The 17,873-nt window shown below is 48.5% G+C and overlaps 1 protein-coding gene across 3 annotated transcripts in view; it reads right to left on the minus strand.

Moving 5' to 3' along the window:
• The window catches only part of C1QB (complement C1q B chain), a 45,698-nt gene that overhangs the window by 13,668 nt on the left and 14,157 nt on the right, over positions 1-17,873 (minus strand). For 2 of the 3 annotated variants that reach the window (XM_069240329.1, XM_069240328.1), the window contains exon 2: positions 4,805-4,851. The exons of the other annotated variant lie outside the window; for it this stretch is intronic. The gene's annotated coding sequence lies outside the window, so the exon portion shown is untranslated. The remainder of the gene's footprint in view (positions 1-4,804; positions 4,852-17,873) is intronic. 3 annotated transcript variants of the gene reach the window in all.

A 17,873-nucleotide genomic window follows, 5' to 3' on the forward strand; every position in this document is an offset into this window, starting at 1 on the left:
AAGTATCTCAGGATTGTATGAGCGGATAGCACATCTTTGGTGGCTTGAAAGGCAGTGGTTTGTTCATGCCCCCACTTCCATGGTGCCATTGCTTTAGTGAGGTCTTGTAGTGGCTGTGTTATATGGGTGAGGTGTTTGATTAAATGGTCACAATAGTTGACCATCTCTAGGAAGCTGCGTATTTCTGTCACTGTTGCTGGTGGAGTTGCTTCCTTCATGTCTTGGACCTTTGCGGGATCCGGAGCAACACCTTCCTAGGAGAAAACATAGCTGAAGAAACGCAATTTCCTCTTGAGTAATTCACACTTGTGTGATGGAGGGTCAGGCCTGACTCTTGGATCCGTTGGAGGACTTTCCGTAGGTGACCTTGGTGTTCTGGTAGGGTGGGGGCATGCACAAGGATGTCACCACTGACATTTAGGACGCCAGGGAGGTCAGCCAAGAGTTTGTGCATTGTGTTTTGGAATACCTCTGCAGGGCTGGAGATTCCAAAGTTTAGCCGGCGATATCGGTGGAGTCCCATATGCGTTAAGAATGCTGTTATTTATCGGGGCTCCTCAGTGAGAACCAACTGGTGGTATTCCAACCTCAAATCCAGTTTTGAGAACCAGCAGGCCCCACTGAGTTCGCTGATCAGGTCATCGATTGTGGGGGTGAGGTGTCTTTCTCTCCTGATGCCTGTGTTGGGCAGGCTCATGTCGACACAGATCCGCACCTCTCCCGGGTGCTTGGGCTTCCTGGTGACTACCAATGGGGATACCCACGGTGTGGGCCCAGTTACCTTTTCGATGATGCCTGCTGATTCGAGGTTGTCAAGCTCTCTCTTGACTTGTGGCCTTTGGTGAAATACGATGCGGCGATGGCGAAGGGCCACTGGCTGAATCATTTTATCAATGTGTAGCTTAATTTATTTACCTTTCAGGCAGCCTATCCCATCAAAGACACCGGAGAACTCCTTCAACATTTCTGCTATGGAATTGTCATAGACTTCGAAAGTGAAATTTACTATGCCCAGGGTTTCGGCAGCTCCAGATCCCAACATCAAGCCATGGCCATTCTCTGCAACGTATGCATGTTGTTTAATTGAACAGGGTCCTTATGCAAGCACTGCTTTGAATTTTCCTCTCATGGTGAGTGGAGAAGATTTGCCTTATGCGAATACCCCGATGGATGTGGGGGTCAGCTGCGGGGACGACTTCATCTTTTCGTATGTGTTGTACGACATGATGTTGATCAACGCTCCTGTGTCGAATACCTCTGGGGTCGAAAGACCTCCGACTTGTATGCTGCATCGGGGTAGCTGTTGTGCGGTACAGGAGGCTTAGCTGATCATGAAGATGGAGTGTATTGCTTGTTCTTCATCATCGTCATCATCCGTGTCACTATTCTGGCCTTGTGCATCAAAAACGGCGTTCGCTGTCAGGTTCAGGTTCTTCCCCTTGGTTGATCTGCAAACTTTCAAAATATGGTTCATCTTTCCACATCCTGCACATTTTTTACCCTTGGCAGGGCACTATGACGGGCTGTGAGACGGTCCTCCACAATAGCCGCAGGCTTTTGGGCTTTGGGCTTTGGCTTGCTGGGTGTCAATGTGACTGCGTTCACTGGTTCTTCCTTTACTTTTTTTTTTGTTTGGCAGCGGATCGCAGATGGCATGTGGCTGAAAATAGCTGTGATCCTCTTTGGGGGTGGCAGCTTGCATGAGGTAGGCCTTCACTGGGGACCTGTGCAGGTGAGAGCGGGGAGGAGACCCACAGCGCCCATACCGGCGTCGGTGCGGGCAGCCAGCTGGTGTGCAGTAACCCGTTCGACAGGTGGGTAGGCCACGCCCCACAGAGCTGCTCAGGCACGGTCCATGTTGGAAGCAGCAACGCGGCTCCGATCGTGGAAGGTTGCTGATGGGCTAGCCGGAGGTTTGTGGTGTGTTTTCTGCTGCTGGTGGGGTTTGGGGCCATCCTTCATCACCAATGTAGAGTTGAAGGTGACTCTGTACTTTGCTGTGCGCGAAACTCTCAAGAAACAACACAGGAAACAATTATACTATTTGTGAAGGGCTGCAGACAGGGTATTCCATTCCGACTCTCTCCACTAACTGCCCACCTGCTAGCATGCTCTTATTTTTTAACTCCTTGCATCTTGTGCATGGATTCGCCCAAATAATCAGGGCGAGGAAGGGGGGAGGCTGGCTATGCGGTCAGACATTCCTTCACTGTCCGGTGCAGATGGTCGCTGCTGCGCTCCAGTTGCGTCACTGGGCACGATGCTACAGTGCGGTGGTACTCTAGCCACTTCATGTGGCGTCTGTTTTTTGAGACAAGAGGTTTTTGGTAGGGGCAGGTCTTGCTGCTCAGAGAGGTTGGGATCAAGTGCTTCCTGAGCAGAGCCCAAAAGAACAGTGAGTGGATGGACGACTGGTGGTGCTGCCCCAGGCACAAAAAGGTTGGGCCTAGCGCTCATCAACAACTGCAAATAAACATTTGGGGAAGACTTTGCATGCCCATGAAGTAGATAAGAGAAACATTGCTCAAGCACCTGAAGCAGGACAAGCACAATAAAAGAGTGATTACTTAAATAGCATAAGCATAAGCACAAAGGAGCCTCACTCAGGAAGATGAGGCAAGTACTCATCCCAGAACCAACACAATCAAAGTGACAGAAATCACAGCACTATAGGCTAGCATAAAAGTGTGTTAAATACTACAGTGCCTAGAGAATGGTCCAAGAATGCATTAGAATTAAGGTACAAGAACATTAACAAATGCCCTACGGTCTGATCACTAGCAAACAAGCATCATGACATTCAGAAAAAGTCACCCATACTGGGAAAAAGAGGAAGCAGAAATATTAGACTGCTGTATAACCCAAAACTATAGATATTCTTGAGCTTGGGGGAAGAAAACGGGGCTCCTTATGAATATTGAACTCTAAACATTGCCGGATTGATGAATTTCAAAGACTGGGACATGGTTTCAAAACAGGTGTTAGAGAAGAAAGATATAAACTGTAATGGCGCCAAAATCTAATTCTTCCCAGATGTTGCCCAAGCGGTCAAGAAGCAAGGATAGTCTCCACTACAGTCAAGATAAAACTGCAACAGATATATACTTTAGGTTATGGTATGCTCCTGTTGGAGTGTGTCTTTTAAAAGCAATATTAAAATGAAAATCTTGCAATATATGGTGTGATGAATAGAAAATGTGTTAACATAGAAAATAATGCACATGTTTGAAATGTGCCCACGGGGAGTGGCTACCAATGTATACCAAGACTAATGAAGAGGCTTATTAATTCTGAATTATTATGCAACAATTGTTTTGAATTTGTATTAGTATATCATAATTAGGTTTATGTGTTAAGAGTTTGCTTTACTAAAAGAAGGGCTTTAGCTTAGCAAGGGTTTGGGCCTAGCTGCCTGGTCTCATATTAAACTTTATTTTTCTAACATGTATTGTGCTGTTTTCCTGAAGGGCACGAAGCTGTACTTTTCCAAGAGCTATCTGTGTGTAACCGTAGTAAATTTTTTCTTATGGGAACCGACTTGCTCAAGGCGATGTTCTTGCTAAATGCAACAGGGAAATTTGTAACAGGTGCAAGGTTAACTGTACTACGAGAAGACAATGAAGACACTGAATGGAGCGCAAAGTGTAACTTTTTCTACCTGACATTCCAACCGCTGAAGACGTCAATAACATGGACCAATCCGCGACATGAGAACTGTGGTTTGTGGAAAATTCTAGCAAGGTTCTTACCAAATTATTGGACAGAGATAATGATGCACCAAATATTATCCAATGAGGAATTAGGGACTAATTAGACAGTTTTGATTTAACGGCGTGACTCAAGGAGAAATCAGACACTTTTGGACGTTCTTCCATTCTTCCTTTTGAGGTACTGACCCACTTCTTCGAGCTATTATTCTTTCAGCGTTTTGCCCTGATACTTTAAACCATCCTCTTCCCCGTTCTTGCCCGATGCTAACTGCTCGTCTATCTGAGGGAAGTAATGTTCCTTAGCTATGCTATCTTGAGACTTTGCCCCGTTCTATCTTCGCTGATGCCGATAAACTGATGTCCTCAGGACGAAGACTGACGCTGCTTGCTGATCTGTTGGATTGGTAACTATCTGATGCAAATTGTGATTGTCTATTTGCCTTTTTTTTCTAGGCATCAACTGCTATTTTGATTGATGCCTTAGTATAGATGTTTTCTAAATTTGTGTTCACTAAAATGTTTTGCATGAAGCCCAACATGCTAATGCTAATTTGAGGTTAGTGAAGGTGTTCACTAATGTTATGCAAATAGACAAATGACTGAGTTCTTGCTTTATTGAATCATGTACTAATGAAACTCTGCTAAGTTGATTCATAATTAATGATGTGCCTAAGTACTGAATTAATATTTTCTATGCATTGATTAATTGAGTTCTAGTTGCTAATTAGAAGAGTTTCTAATGAGGTTTATTGATGTTGAGATTAACAGACATGATATTAGATTGTTACTAATAGGGAAATAAATATCCTAACACTTAACCAAAATTGGTGTGGTTATTCATGACTGAAAGGTCATGGTGTGCTCAATTATTGATTCTTATTGATTAGTTTATTAATTAGTAATTGCAATTATTGATCATATATTGATTTGTTGATTGATTATGACAAGGAAAGCATTTCGTACTGGGAAGTCCTCAAACGTGGTCGAAAGGTTTGTCGACCTATTGGAATCTCCTGGTAAGTTTACTTATTAAGGCTCTGACGTGCTAACACTCCCCACACAACAAATTTACACTACAAAGCCTATATACTCACATCACCAGAGGCTGCAACTTTCCTTAATAAACAGGAGCAACCGTTGCCTAGAAAAGCAGGCGACAAAAGAAACAGAAGTAGACAGCATTTAAGGGACGCTGAATGATGCAATTTAAAGGTACATACACGAAGACAAACATTTGATCTTCATTACACAGGACTCTATGGTTAAGAAAAGACATATATAAAGAAAGAGCTCCAGTCTTCGAGCTATGGTCCGCGTAGAGGGACTTGTGATGGCCTCCCTTAGATCACAGCTTTTGCCAAGGGTGATATTACACCTAGTATAGCAACGAAATACACATTGTTAGAGGTTTATAAGGGTGGACCGTTGACTTATATTTTGGGGGCAAGTGTGGGAGGAGGGAAACAAGGGGGAATACAGTTATAGTTGACAGATACGATTTACAAAAACATAAAGCAAAAGTGTATGCTTCAATGCAGAACGAGATAATAGAGGGGACACAAACTGGTACGCAAGAGCACAATGGTGTAAGAAGACACAACTAAGGAATCACACGACTAATGACATGGAATATCAGTAGGTTGAATAACCCCCTGGGCACCCAAACAGGTATCAGCATATCTAGACAGGCACAAAGTAGATATTGTATTTTTGCAGGAAATGCAGCTGACCAAAGATAGAGAAGTCAGTTTCACTAGATGGTGGCTCATACTCTTTTTATTTCAGAGGAGCTACCCCAATCTAAAATATGTAGAATGTTGATTAATGTATGTGGGCTAAATACTGACGATCCAGATGTCTTTCATACAGCAGTGTAAAAATGTAAAAATCTATGGCGAAGGGCATTCTGTGGGGTGAAGATTTCAACGTGACACTAGATAAGAAATTAGATCACAGGGAGGGAGGGAATACACATCCCCCGGAGCTGAAGAGACTCTCACAAATTGTGCACAACACCAGAAACTGTTTGCTGTATGTGAAACCCTAACCCACTCCATAGGGAACACTACTCAAAGGTACTTCAGACAGCTTCCAGAACTGATTTCTGGTTGAGCACAAAAGATTTTGCACCTAGACAAGAAAGATCACACACCAAGCCAGAACGCATTCAGACCACTCTCTAGTATCAATTAAGATAACAATGTCGGTAACACATCCATACACGGACCATGGAGCCTCTAACCTGAGGCCTTACTGGACCCTGTATTTAGGTAAGATATTAGAAAAGAAATAATGGAGTATGTCCACCATACACTGTGCTCATTTGAGACATAGTCAAGCCTTTGGGAAGCAAAGTTGTAATTGGAGGTTAATGTATTTACAAGGCATCAGGGACACTAAGGGCCAGATTTATGATGGCCTAGCGCCATTCCACTGCCACATTAGCATATTTGTTTTGATGCAAATGTGACATTGGAAGGGGCAAAAACGCCATGGCATATTCACAAAGTGGTGCAGTGCTTGTATTGCACCACATTGTAACCCCTTGTGCCACATTATGCCTGCACCGGGCATAATGTGTGTAAGGGGGCATTGCAGCGCCCAGGGCGCCGTAAAAAAGGCATAAAGGAATCTATGAGATTCCTTTGCACCATTGTTATCTGCATTTCTTAACGCCTGCTAAGTGCAGGCGTGAAAAGGAGGCTCCCATTGTGTTCAATGTGCCCCTGGGTGCTTTGCAGGATTAGCGTCATAATTTTTGACATTTTAGTCCTGCAAAGTGACAGACTAACGTAAAAATGATTACACTAGTCCACCTGCCTACTGCCAAGGTGCGCCGTATTTTAAATACAGGGCTCACATGGTGGCGTTAGGGGGGGTTCTAATGGATGCTAGAAAAGTGACACTGCACTAGGTGCAGCACCACTTTTCATAAATCTGGGCCTAAGGGGCATATTTGTGAGCCCCTAGCGCCACCTGGGCATCATGTTTCACGATAACCAGTGACGCAACGCCGTACGACCGTATTTACAAGGTGGCATTAAGCCACTTTTTGTGTGATAAATAGGGGGGTTGGATCGCCACCCGCTGAAGTTTGGAACCAAACCCCTAATGGTACAATCTCTTAGAGATGTGATGGTGCATTTGGGTCTCTGGGATGGTTGGAGGGAACGACACCCAAACAGTAAGGAATACACTTGCCATTCTAGAACACATGATACTTATTCTCGACTGGACAGGTTTCTGTTGCGTGGCCTCGACAGTTCGCAGGTCCAGGATGTCACTCATCTGGGTCGTTTTTTGTTAGATCACGCACCAGTTCGGCTCCGGTTGCAGTGGGGAGAGACAGTCCCCGTGCAGCTTGAGGTTGGCGTATGCCCACGGACTTGTTGACTGATCAGGGATGTTGAAAACGAGTGGGCGCCGCCATAAAACAGTACCTGGACTTAAATTGGAACACGACTGCGTCTCACGGCTTGGAATTGGAGGCTATAAAGACCGTTCTTCGTGGGGAATGTATAAGCATTGTGGGAGGGGTACGCAGACAGTTGGAGCAGGACCTTATGCCCTAGAGGTGACATTGGGGGAGGTACAGCGGGGGGCGCCCGAATTGAGCGTAGCCAAGCGGGAGGAGCTCAGGTTGTACAAGGACGTGAATGCATGTGGGGACACACTATGTAGAACAACTTTGAGAGGGTATAGGCAGCAGTTGCACTGCCAAGGTGACAAGTCAGGCAAACTCCTGGCATGGATTCTGAAAAGTGAGGTGGAGGCTCCGCCTATACTGTGCATAAGGAACACTGAGGGCATACTTCTCACGGGCATAGGGACATTCTTAGGGAGTTGGCATCCCACTTTCAAAGGGTGTCTGGGGCTAGCACGGTATCATCAAGAGGGGGCGTGTAGCAGTTTCTGTGGAAGTTTCGGTTGCCGAGGTTGGACCGGGAAAGTAGGGGCGTACTTGAACTCCCGATCACGGTAGAAGAGGTGGGAAAGGCAGTGACGGCTATGGCAAAATCTAAATCTCCTGGTAGTGATGGTTTTCCTGTGGAGTTGTACCAAGCTTTTTCCTCCACACTCGGGGAGAGACTGTTGGAGGTGTTTGAGGAGGCGCCGGGATGTGGTAAGTTACCAGATACCATGCGCCAAGGTATAGTGTGTTTGTTGCTTAAGCGGGGGGGCGGGGACACTGCAGATCCATCTTCGTATCGACCGCTAACCATGTTGAATAGTGATATTAAGATACTCTGTAAGATTTGGCCACTCGGCTTATGAGAGTGATTCAAGGCCTGGTGCACGAAGACCAATGTGAGTTCATACCGGGTCATAGTACGTCCCTTAATCTACATCGATTGGCGCATGTTCTGCATGAAACTAAGTGAATGGAGTCGGAAATGGCGTTGGTGTCTCTCGACTTGGAGAAATTGCTTGACACTATTGAGAAGGAATATTTATTGGGTGTGCTGCGGGAAATGGGCTTCGGCTTTTGTGCTTGGGTTCGACTACTGTATACTGCCCCGGCAGATTGTATGCGTGTTGGTGGGAGAGACATCTACTGACTGGGAGATCGGTAGGGGTACACGATAGGGGTACCGCTCTCACCTTTTTTGTTTGCCCTGGCTTCGTGAGGAGTTGGTGCGTTGGGGGATCCCGGTGGGTCGGGCCGTTCATGTAATTTCCATGAATGCAGATGATGCTTTGGTATATGTGCGAGATCCTCGTGTGTCGGTGCCGGAGCTGCTGCAGAGAATGAAGGTATTCAGGCTGTATCTGGTCTTCAGATCAATATGAAAAAATCACTTCTGTTCCCTCTGGGGTCTCTGGTTGGGGTTCTTCTGGTCGGGTTCCCTGGGCTGGGGTTGCGCTGGGAGGTTGAGTGCTTTAGGTACCTGGGTCGCTAATTTTGTGGATGTGTACAATGAAAACAATCTTGAGCGGGTGGAAGCAGGTCTGGAGAACTTTCTGGAACAAGTTGCCGCTTTCTGTTATGGGTCAGGCCGCAGTCGCACAGATGGTGTTTTTGCCCCAGTGACTTTATCTGGTACAGATCTCCTTGTATCCGCTGCCTGCTCAGCTTTTTCAACGCTTGGATAGTCTGTTGATCTCCCTAGTATGGGCGGGCATGCGAAGTGGGGTGGTGCTATCTGTCCTGCAGAATGATCTAGAGGGGGGGAACTGGCAATCCCTAACATCAGATATTATTATTATGCAGCACAGCTAGAGTGTACCGCAAAATGGATGTCAGAAGCTGATAATTTGGAAAAGGGGTTGCATGCTGGTATGTGCAATGGGCGGACTTTGGTGCATATTCTCATGTCTGGGGGCAGATCTGATCCCGCCGCACCTTATCTGGTGAGGACTACTGCTGGGATCTAGGAGCAGGTGGTTAAATAGGTGCTCCAACGGGCCCCCTTTGACAGGGAATTAAGGATATGGGATCTGTCTCCTTTCGGGATACAGTAAGAACAACATTGATGGAGTCCTGGCGGTTGGGTCGTTGTGAGGTGGTCGATGATTTGTACCCTAATAGTGAATTTCTTTAATTCCCTGATGCTCAGGAGCTGTTTGAGTTGGGCTCTGGCCAGTTTTTGCAATATGCCAAACTTGAAAGTGTAACCCACGAAATATGGGATGGTTTCCCGATGGCCCCTAGGGCTTCTTCGGTTTTGAGTGGTCTTCTTAAGTGGGTCGAGGATACGCACTTGATCGCTCGGTTCTATAAGGCATTACGGGAGGGTCAACAGGGTGTGATCAGCGTGGGACGTAAGGCGTGGGAAGTTGATTTGGGGCTGCCCATTGAGGATGCTGATTGGGATGCGGCCTTATCTTTGATACGAACGGTCTCCTGTAATCGCAGGGCGAGGGGCTTGTTGACCTCTATGTGGTGCGCTTGATGCTTCATTTCTGCATATGACTTGGTCCTGTAGTGTTGTTCTTGCATACTGGCTGGAGGTGATGGCGGCGATCTCTGAGGCTACGGAGCTTGAATTGGAGGCCACTCCGTTGTCTTGTCTCCTGGGTGTGGTGTGTAGGCCACGGGTTAGAGGGGTGGTCTCTAGGAAGGTACAGTTAGCGTTAGTATTGGCCAAGCGTAGAGAAGCGATTGGTTGGAAGAGCGTGCGGACCTCTGCGACTTCTGCCTGGCTGTGGGATTTGCTGGAGTGGGGGGCGGCGGAGGAGCAACATATGCGCATAACACACAGCAATGAGAGGGCACTCACTGATGTGGCTGCTTGGGGCGCACTGTTTGAAAGGTTCACTGATGAGGAGGATGTCGGTTCTGTGAATAGCAATTGGGCAGCGGGGGATGGGGACACATACTCTCCCTCTTCGCACTCGTGACGACAGAATATGGAGTTTAGTTATCTTGACTTGATTATGCTATATAATGTCTATTCTCATCAGGATGTGGAACGGGTTTTTTAGGATTGAGGACAGGATCAGTGGTGCGATTTTGTCTTCCCTAATGATACAATGCTGCGTGCGCCCTTCAGGCATCATTATATGTAGGTGGCATACTGCTCTGCTGTAACCTGCACTGTGTTGAATCTTTATGTTGGTTTGTAATGTTTTCATTGAAAAATAAAAACAATAAAAATATATATATATATATATATATATATATATATATATATGTGAAACAGTAAGTAATGCACAAATACTGCAGAAAATTCAGGAATTACTGACATAATTTATAAACGGAAATGGAGAGATTAAGCTCAGAGCCAAATAGGCCACTGCACTAGCATACAGTGTGGTGGAAAGATCTGGGTCTCCCCAAGTCAGTCTAATCCGGCCTCAGTGGGCAGCTGTAAACATTATTACGATCAAAAATGACACAGGGGATGCAAAATATGGCACTACCGAAATATCAAACCAATCTGTGAAATTGTATTCCATGTTAAACAAGGACAGGCCAATATGGGTTCATTGCCCTGTCAGCTCCAGACGGTGGGCTTCTGCTCACCTCTTATCTGTGGGCACAACAAGCTGCGTCACAGCCTGGCACTGTGGAGCTGGCAAGGTGGTGGTCGTTGGGCCTATTGAGCTGCCTGCTGCTTTATTATCTGCAGGATGGCAGCACCCGTTCAAGCCTGGAGATGAAAGGCAATTCCTTGGAGAACTATTCATAAGACCTCTCCTACTCACTGGAGTGATTGAAGGACCATGCTTTGATGCTGGAAGGAACTGGTGATGCAAAAGTGCAGGTATGGACTGGGCTTATGAGCCCAGTGGCAGGCAGCCGTGTCCCCACCAGATAAATACATCATCGATGGCTGGTTGCACCTGTTCTACATCATAATTATAAAAAAGCAGAGATAAAGGCAGCCTAATAAGGAATTACGTCAATATCCTACATGATACTAGTATGTATTTGACACACTTTCAGATGTAATGGAATGTTCCGGAATATTGCAGGGTTTATTGCTTAAACAGCCATATTTGGATGTTGTTATGTCATGATATGTTATGGGTATTTCTATAGTGCACCCACAACCATATTCTGGCACTATGGCGGTCATTATAAACACAGCGTAAACACCGCTGACCGCCGTGGCGACGGTGAACAGAAGGCCGCCGTTGGCGGTGAATGGAAATCCGCCATATAATGTACGAAAATTCCCACCCGCCAAAAATCACCAGACCACCAGTCCCGGCCACGACCTTGTCAGTGGGAATGCTTGATCTCCCCACCCCACCCCGCCACAGCCAAGCACACCCACACCCCGCCCTACAAATAATGATGCACAAATTGCCTTGGCGGACAGTGGAGGCCGTACGACCATTAGCGGTGCCGACCGCCACGGGCAGCAAGTGGACTTAACAGCAAGAAGTGCACACATTGGATAAGTGTGAAACTCACACACCTGACACACAGTCATAACCCCATAAAACACTCCTAGACACACCCCACAATCCTTTGCAATGAAACCAGGCCAAAGAAGATGGAGAGCGCCAGAAGCAGACACCGAACGCCACCATACACGAGACACACACCGACCCACAGAAGAGCACCCTCACCGCATTTCCAGCCCCGACACCATTCACCACACTCACCATGTCACCCCCCAAACATCCACGCTTCACAGAAAGGGAGTTAAGGACCATGGTGGACGAGATCCTGAAGGTGGAGCCACAAATATTCGGGGCCGAGGTGCAGCACACACCCATCGCAAGGAAGATGGAGCTATGGCAGACCATTGTGAACAGGGTCAATGCAGTGGGCCACCATCCACGCACCAGGGACGACATCCAGAAGAGATGGAATGACCTGCGGGGGAAGGTCAGGGGCATGGCATCAAGGCACCACATTGCAGTCCAGAAGACTGGGGGAGGACCGCCACCAGCACCACCTGAATACACTGACTGGGAGGAAAAGGTACTGGCCATCCTGCACCCTGAGGGACTCACTGGACTTACTGGAGGAATGGACTCGGATAAGTCGTCAACATTCACCCCATATACACCATACATTTACTGCATGCACCACCCCACTCCACCCACACCCACCAAGACCAATACCCCACCCAGACAACAGCCACTGAATCCACCCCCCCTGCATGACCACAAACCCACTAACAGACCCACATCCCTACCCCTGTGTACAGCCACCTACCCCTGCAAGGATCCACAATGGAACTACACCCCCCCAATGCAACCCGACACCCGAAGCAAAATGCAGTGTATACCTGAGAAAGGCACCGTGGATGGCCACAGAAAGTAACACCAGCACAAAATAGCCCAGTCCTGTGCACCCCAAACGTTCATGCATTTGTAACAGACATATCTATGTCCCCCAACAGGCACTACCACCCATGCCACCCTCACGGACGGGACAAGGAGTGCCAGTGCCCCCCATGGAGACAGAGGCACCTCAAAGGACCCTGGTGAAGGATCCTTGGACACTGACGACCAGGCAGGGCCCTCACACAGTCCTGGACTGTCACCATGCAGCAGCTCCACCCAGGATACCACTGACACCGCTACCACCCAGTCAAGAACAGCAGCCCAAGGCAAGTGTCCCCACACCAGTGTATCCAGACCACAGACTGGTGGAACACAGGTTTAGAGGCCACAGTTTCCCACTTCCAACATGCAAGAAGGCGAGGGCCCCAGTACAAGTGGTACTGCCAGACCTGGGCAGGCGACACAGGCACAGGGGGCTAGGGCAAGTGCTAGGGCCTCAGTGGGCCAGGGGGAGGCCACAGGATGGATGCAGCAGCCCAGGACGTGATATGTAAGGTATTGGGGGCCTTACAGCATACCCATGACAGGTTGGCACAGATAGTATCCACCCTGGAGCACAGTAAAAGGATGCAGCAGGAATACCACCAACAGGCCATGGAGCAGTGGAAACAGCAGACCGCCACAATGGCCAGCATAGCAGGAGCACTGCTGCAGCTGGTACAAACCCAGCCTGAGACCCACACAGGACAGGAGGCCCCCACTAAAGCACCGGACACCGACCTGGCAATTACACTATCATCAGAAACATCCCATGAACTACAGTCACAGGAAACCAAAGGGCCAACCGTGTCATCTCCTCAAGATCAACGACAAGCGCCCAAACGGACCCTTAGGCTAAGATATGGCACTGGAACTCCAGCAAAGAACAAGGCCCCCTTCAAGAAGTAACTCAGCAAACTCTGCACAGCAACCATCCCACTCAATCAACCACCACACATTGCAAATAGGCAATATGAACTAATGTAAGAAATGATGGACCCAACAATACTACCAACAAGGCTGCCACCATGTTGGCATTGAAAGACCCACCCCTTATGACTTGCCATCACTGTAAATAGCACTATTCACTCCCTGCCACCAATAAAACACATATTACACCTATAACACTGTCCCCTGTGTTAAAATGTGAACAAAGTGAAGTATGGATTCAACTGGCTGATAACCACTTTATTGTCAAATCGTTGCATGAAAGGACTGTGTGCCTAAATGTGGGCCCAAAGTAAATGCACTCATTTTAAATCTGTACCATGCAGAACTGGACCCTGTTTCACATATGAGATTCAAAACCCCCCTATATGACTAGGCACACCAACAGTATGTGTCACAAACCCCAATGTCAGCCCTAAGTCACACACAGTTACTGGAAGTGGAGTTGTATCAGTTGGGTCCTGGAATTGACATCTTCCCCTTCCTCATCATCACCATCACTCTCGTCCCCTCTCTGAGGTAGCTGGTCAGGACATGCAGCACCCTCCACCTCCAAGAGTGGGATAGAATGTCTCACTGACACGTTGTGCAGCATGCAGCAGGCCACCACTATTCTACACACCTTTTTAGGACCATAGGCCAGGGAACCCCCAGAGATATGTAGACAACGAAATCTAGCCTTCAGGAGCCCTATTGTGCACTCTATCACCCTCCTAGTACGTCCATGGGCCTCATTGTAATTCCTCTCTGCATCCGTCCTAGGATTCCTCACTGGTGTCAGGAGCAAACGCAAGTTTGGATAGGCAGAATCACCTAGAAAATGGTGCAATACGCAGTAGTCATTGTCAAACCCCTTAGTCAGACAGCCTGGCTGTCTGCTATGTGTCAGTTAGTGACAGAGACACTCACCTATGATTTACCCTCTGTCCTCCTGTAGTTGTGCCATCTTCTGTGGCACACTACTGTTCCTCAGCACAAAGGAATCATGGACTGAACCTGGGAACATGGCATTCACATGTGAGATGTACTGGTCTGCAGTACATACCAATTGGATGTTCATGGAATGAAAGTTCTTTCTGTTTCTGTACAACTGTTCACTGACTCTTGGGGGTATGATGGGTATGTGGGTGCCATCGATGGCACCTATCACATGGGGTATGCTGGCAAAGGCATAGAAATCAGACTTGATGGCAGGGAGGTCAGTACTTTGGGGAAATCTCACATAGGACTGCAGATGTAGTACAAATGCAATTAGAAATTTGGTCAGTACCATGCTGAACATTGGCTGTGAAGGTCCAGCACCCATGCCCACAGTCACTTGAAATAATCCCGTGGCCAGAAAAAGGAGTGCAAAGAGCACCTGCACTTCAGTAGGGATGGCATGCTGATTACAATTTCCCGGAGTTAGTGCAGGATCCAGTAATGCATAAAGTCCCTGAATTGTTGCACAGATGAGTCTGTAATTGATTATGATGTGACACTCCACCATAGTCCTCATATCCACAAGTGGTCTGTACACCGATGATGCCCTTCCTCGCCACAAGGGTTGATACCTACGAGGTATATCAAAAAGATGTAATGAACACACATACATAGGCACACATTGTCATCAATTGTGCACTGCATACTTAATTGTAGTGACTCAACAGTAACACGATCTTGACAGAACTACATCTACACCTCAATGAGGGAACAGTGTCTTTCATGTGTGTTATATTACGAAATGGTCACATGCATAGGTGCTTCAAGTGGCAAGTAGGGCCTGCATTGTGCACAATTTTATTTATAGATGCGTAGTTACTGCCAAAATGTCTGCCCACTGTAATCCAGGCCTGTCGTTGTGGAAGTGACCTCATACCTCTAGCGGTTGACATTACAGCGTAAGGCGGTGTTTACCGCCATTTTCACCGTCATTGGTTAACATGGATGCCAACGAGGAATCCTGGCGAATCACAATCGCCGCCGGCGGTGACGGTGCACACCGCCGCGGTACGTACGCAAAATCGTCATCTATACTTCACTTGGCTCCCTGATCTCGTGCAGACAGGTACTCCACTGTGTGTACTGCTGTGTCCTGCTTCTTTTCATGGATGTGGCTCGTGTTGCAGGGGAAAGGGCCCCGGCCTTCACCCAGGAGGAACTGGAGAGGCTAGTGGACGGGGTCCTGCCCCTGTACCCAAAACTCTATGGACAGCCAGAGGTACAGGTGAGTCTGGGTTTGGGGTGCACTGTTTGGGTGTAATGGATGGTGTTGTAAGGACATTTGTGTGCACCTCTGAGCCTGCATGGGCCATGGTGCATGGCATGCTGTGTGCGTATGTCCTGTAATTCTGACAGTACTGTCCGTCCTATAGTGGACAAATAGCCAGCTGTACCTATCTTGCAAGTGCCTGATCTCTGTGTTCCATTTCTGTGTCACCCTTTTAAGTCAGTGCCCACCAAAAGAGGGCACTTTGGCATGCCATGGCCAAGGAGGTGTGGACCCTGAGGGTCTACAACCTGCAGGAAGAGGTGGGAGGACCTGCAGTGCTGGGCACGTAAGATCGTGAGGCCCAGCTGGGGAAGTCCTCCCAAAGTGGAAGGGGTGCCCCTCGGGCACTGACCCCCCTCATGCAACGTATCCTGGCGGTAGCGTACCCAGACCTGGATGGGCGCTTGAAGCCTGCACAACAGTCACAAGTGGGTGAGTACTCATGTCACAAACTTAAGTCTGGAAGGATGTCTGTGTGTCCATTAGGGTTCATGCTGCTTAGAGGCAGGGATTCTGACTGTTGTCCATCTACATGATGGTCCCCAAAAGGTGTAGGGGTGTCTTTGACAGGCCTCCCACATGTCGATTCCTTAGGTAGTTCAGGGGATGGGTGTAGAGCAGGGTTCTGGTCAGTAGTCAGGGGCATGGCCATGGGCACAGTGAACAGTGCTGCCTGTTGGCAGTGTCTTCTGGGTGGGTGTATGTCTGGCCACTATGCACCTCCATTCAGCTATTTACAAGTGTCTCTCCTGTTTTGTCTTCCCATCCCTGTTCTCTTGTGTTGGTTTTGTACAGAAGCAACATCTGGTGAGGGAGCTGAGGCACTGGCAAGTGGGGAAGCAGCAGTCCATGGATCCTCGGAGGCAGAGACATCCGACGCCAAGGGGACCAGTGCGTGGGAGGGCGAGGGGAGTGCCACAGGGGAGGCAACTACCACTGGAGGGAGTGACTCCGATACCTCCTCTGATGGGGGCTCCCCGGCGGTGGCAGGCCCTAGTGGCCACACCACTACAGTGTCATCTTCCGCCACCCCCCATTCCATCACTGCCCTCCTTTCTGCTCCCCACCGAGTTGCCCGTGCCCGCTCACCCAGAAAGGTGGGCGTCTCCTTCGCCCAAGGCACCTCCTCTCCTGCCCCAGTCAGCACTGCTGCCCTAACAGAGAAGGCTTTTGACCTCCTGAGAACCATCTCTGTAGGGCAGACAACCATTGTCAATGCCATCCAGGGGCTAACATCAGAGGTGCAGCAGACAAATACCTATCTGGATGGCATTCACGGTGCCGTGTCTGCCCTACAGAGATCTTTTCAGGCTCTGGCCTCCTCTTGGATGGCAGCCAGTTTCCCTGGCCATTCCGACCACCCTCCAACCTCCTCTACCCCTTCCAGCACCCCACTCCCTTCACACGACCAAAGCACACAATCTGACATGCACTGAAGCACATCAACACACAAGAAGCACACTTCAAAACACAAGCACCACACCTCCCACCACAAGCATTCACACAGCCAACATACACATGCACACACAACATCCACTTCCCCCAGTGTGCCCACCTCTTACCCCCCCCTGTCTGTCCCCTCTACATCCACACCCTCATGGACAGCACCTTCACTCACTGTTGCTGCTTCTCTTACTTACTACACTCACCACAATAGCAGACATCCATACATGCACCCCAGACACCACACCTGCACTCACAACAACTACTGTAGTTGACACATGCAGCACACTCACCAGACTTGCAGACACCCACACAACATACATCCACACTGGCAGCCTGTCTTGTCCCACTGTGTTAACCCCCCCTCCTCCAATAACACACAAACGCACCAAGACACCCACCCATCACACATCCACCACACCACAGCATACTGTCCAGTCATACTGCACCTACTACAAGCACCCTTACACCACATACGTCCACAGCCTCTGCCTCCACTCCCACGCCCTCATCCACGACCACCTCAATTGCTGTGAAGAAACTTTTCCTCTCCCGTGCTGACCTCTTCCAACCCACTGGCCCACCACGTCTTGTCCCTAAGCGTGCACACCTCCTTGCCCTTTCCACTCCTTCCACTTCACAGCCCACCCCTGTCCGCCCCTCACATTCCCGTGCCCCTTTCCAGAGAAGAAGAAGCCCGTGCAGAGCCAAGTCCATGTGGCTCCACCCGCTCAACTAAACCCCCATCCTTAAAAGGACAAACCCACACCCCCTCCACCTTCCAACCACAAGTC

This window comes from Pleurodeles waltl, chromosome 6 (genome assembly GCF_031143425.1).
Source record: "Pleurodeles waltl isolate 20211129_DDA chromosome 6, aPleWal1.hap1.20221129, whole genome shotgun sequence".
Lineage (NCBI taxonomy): Eukaryota > Metazoa > Chordata > Amphibia > Caudata > Salamandridae > Pleurodeles > Pleurodeles waltl.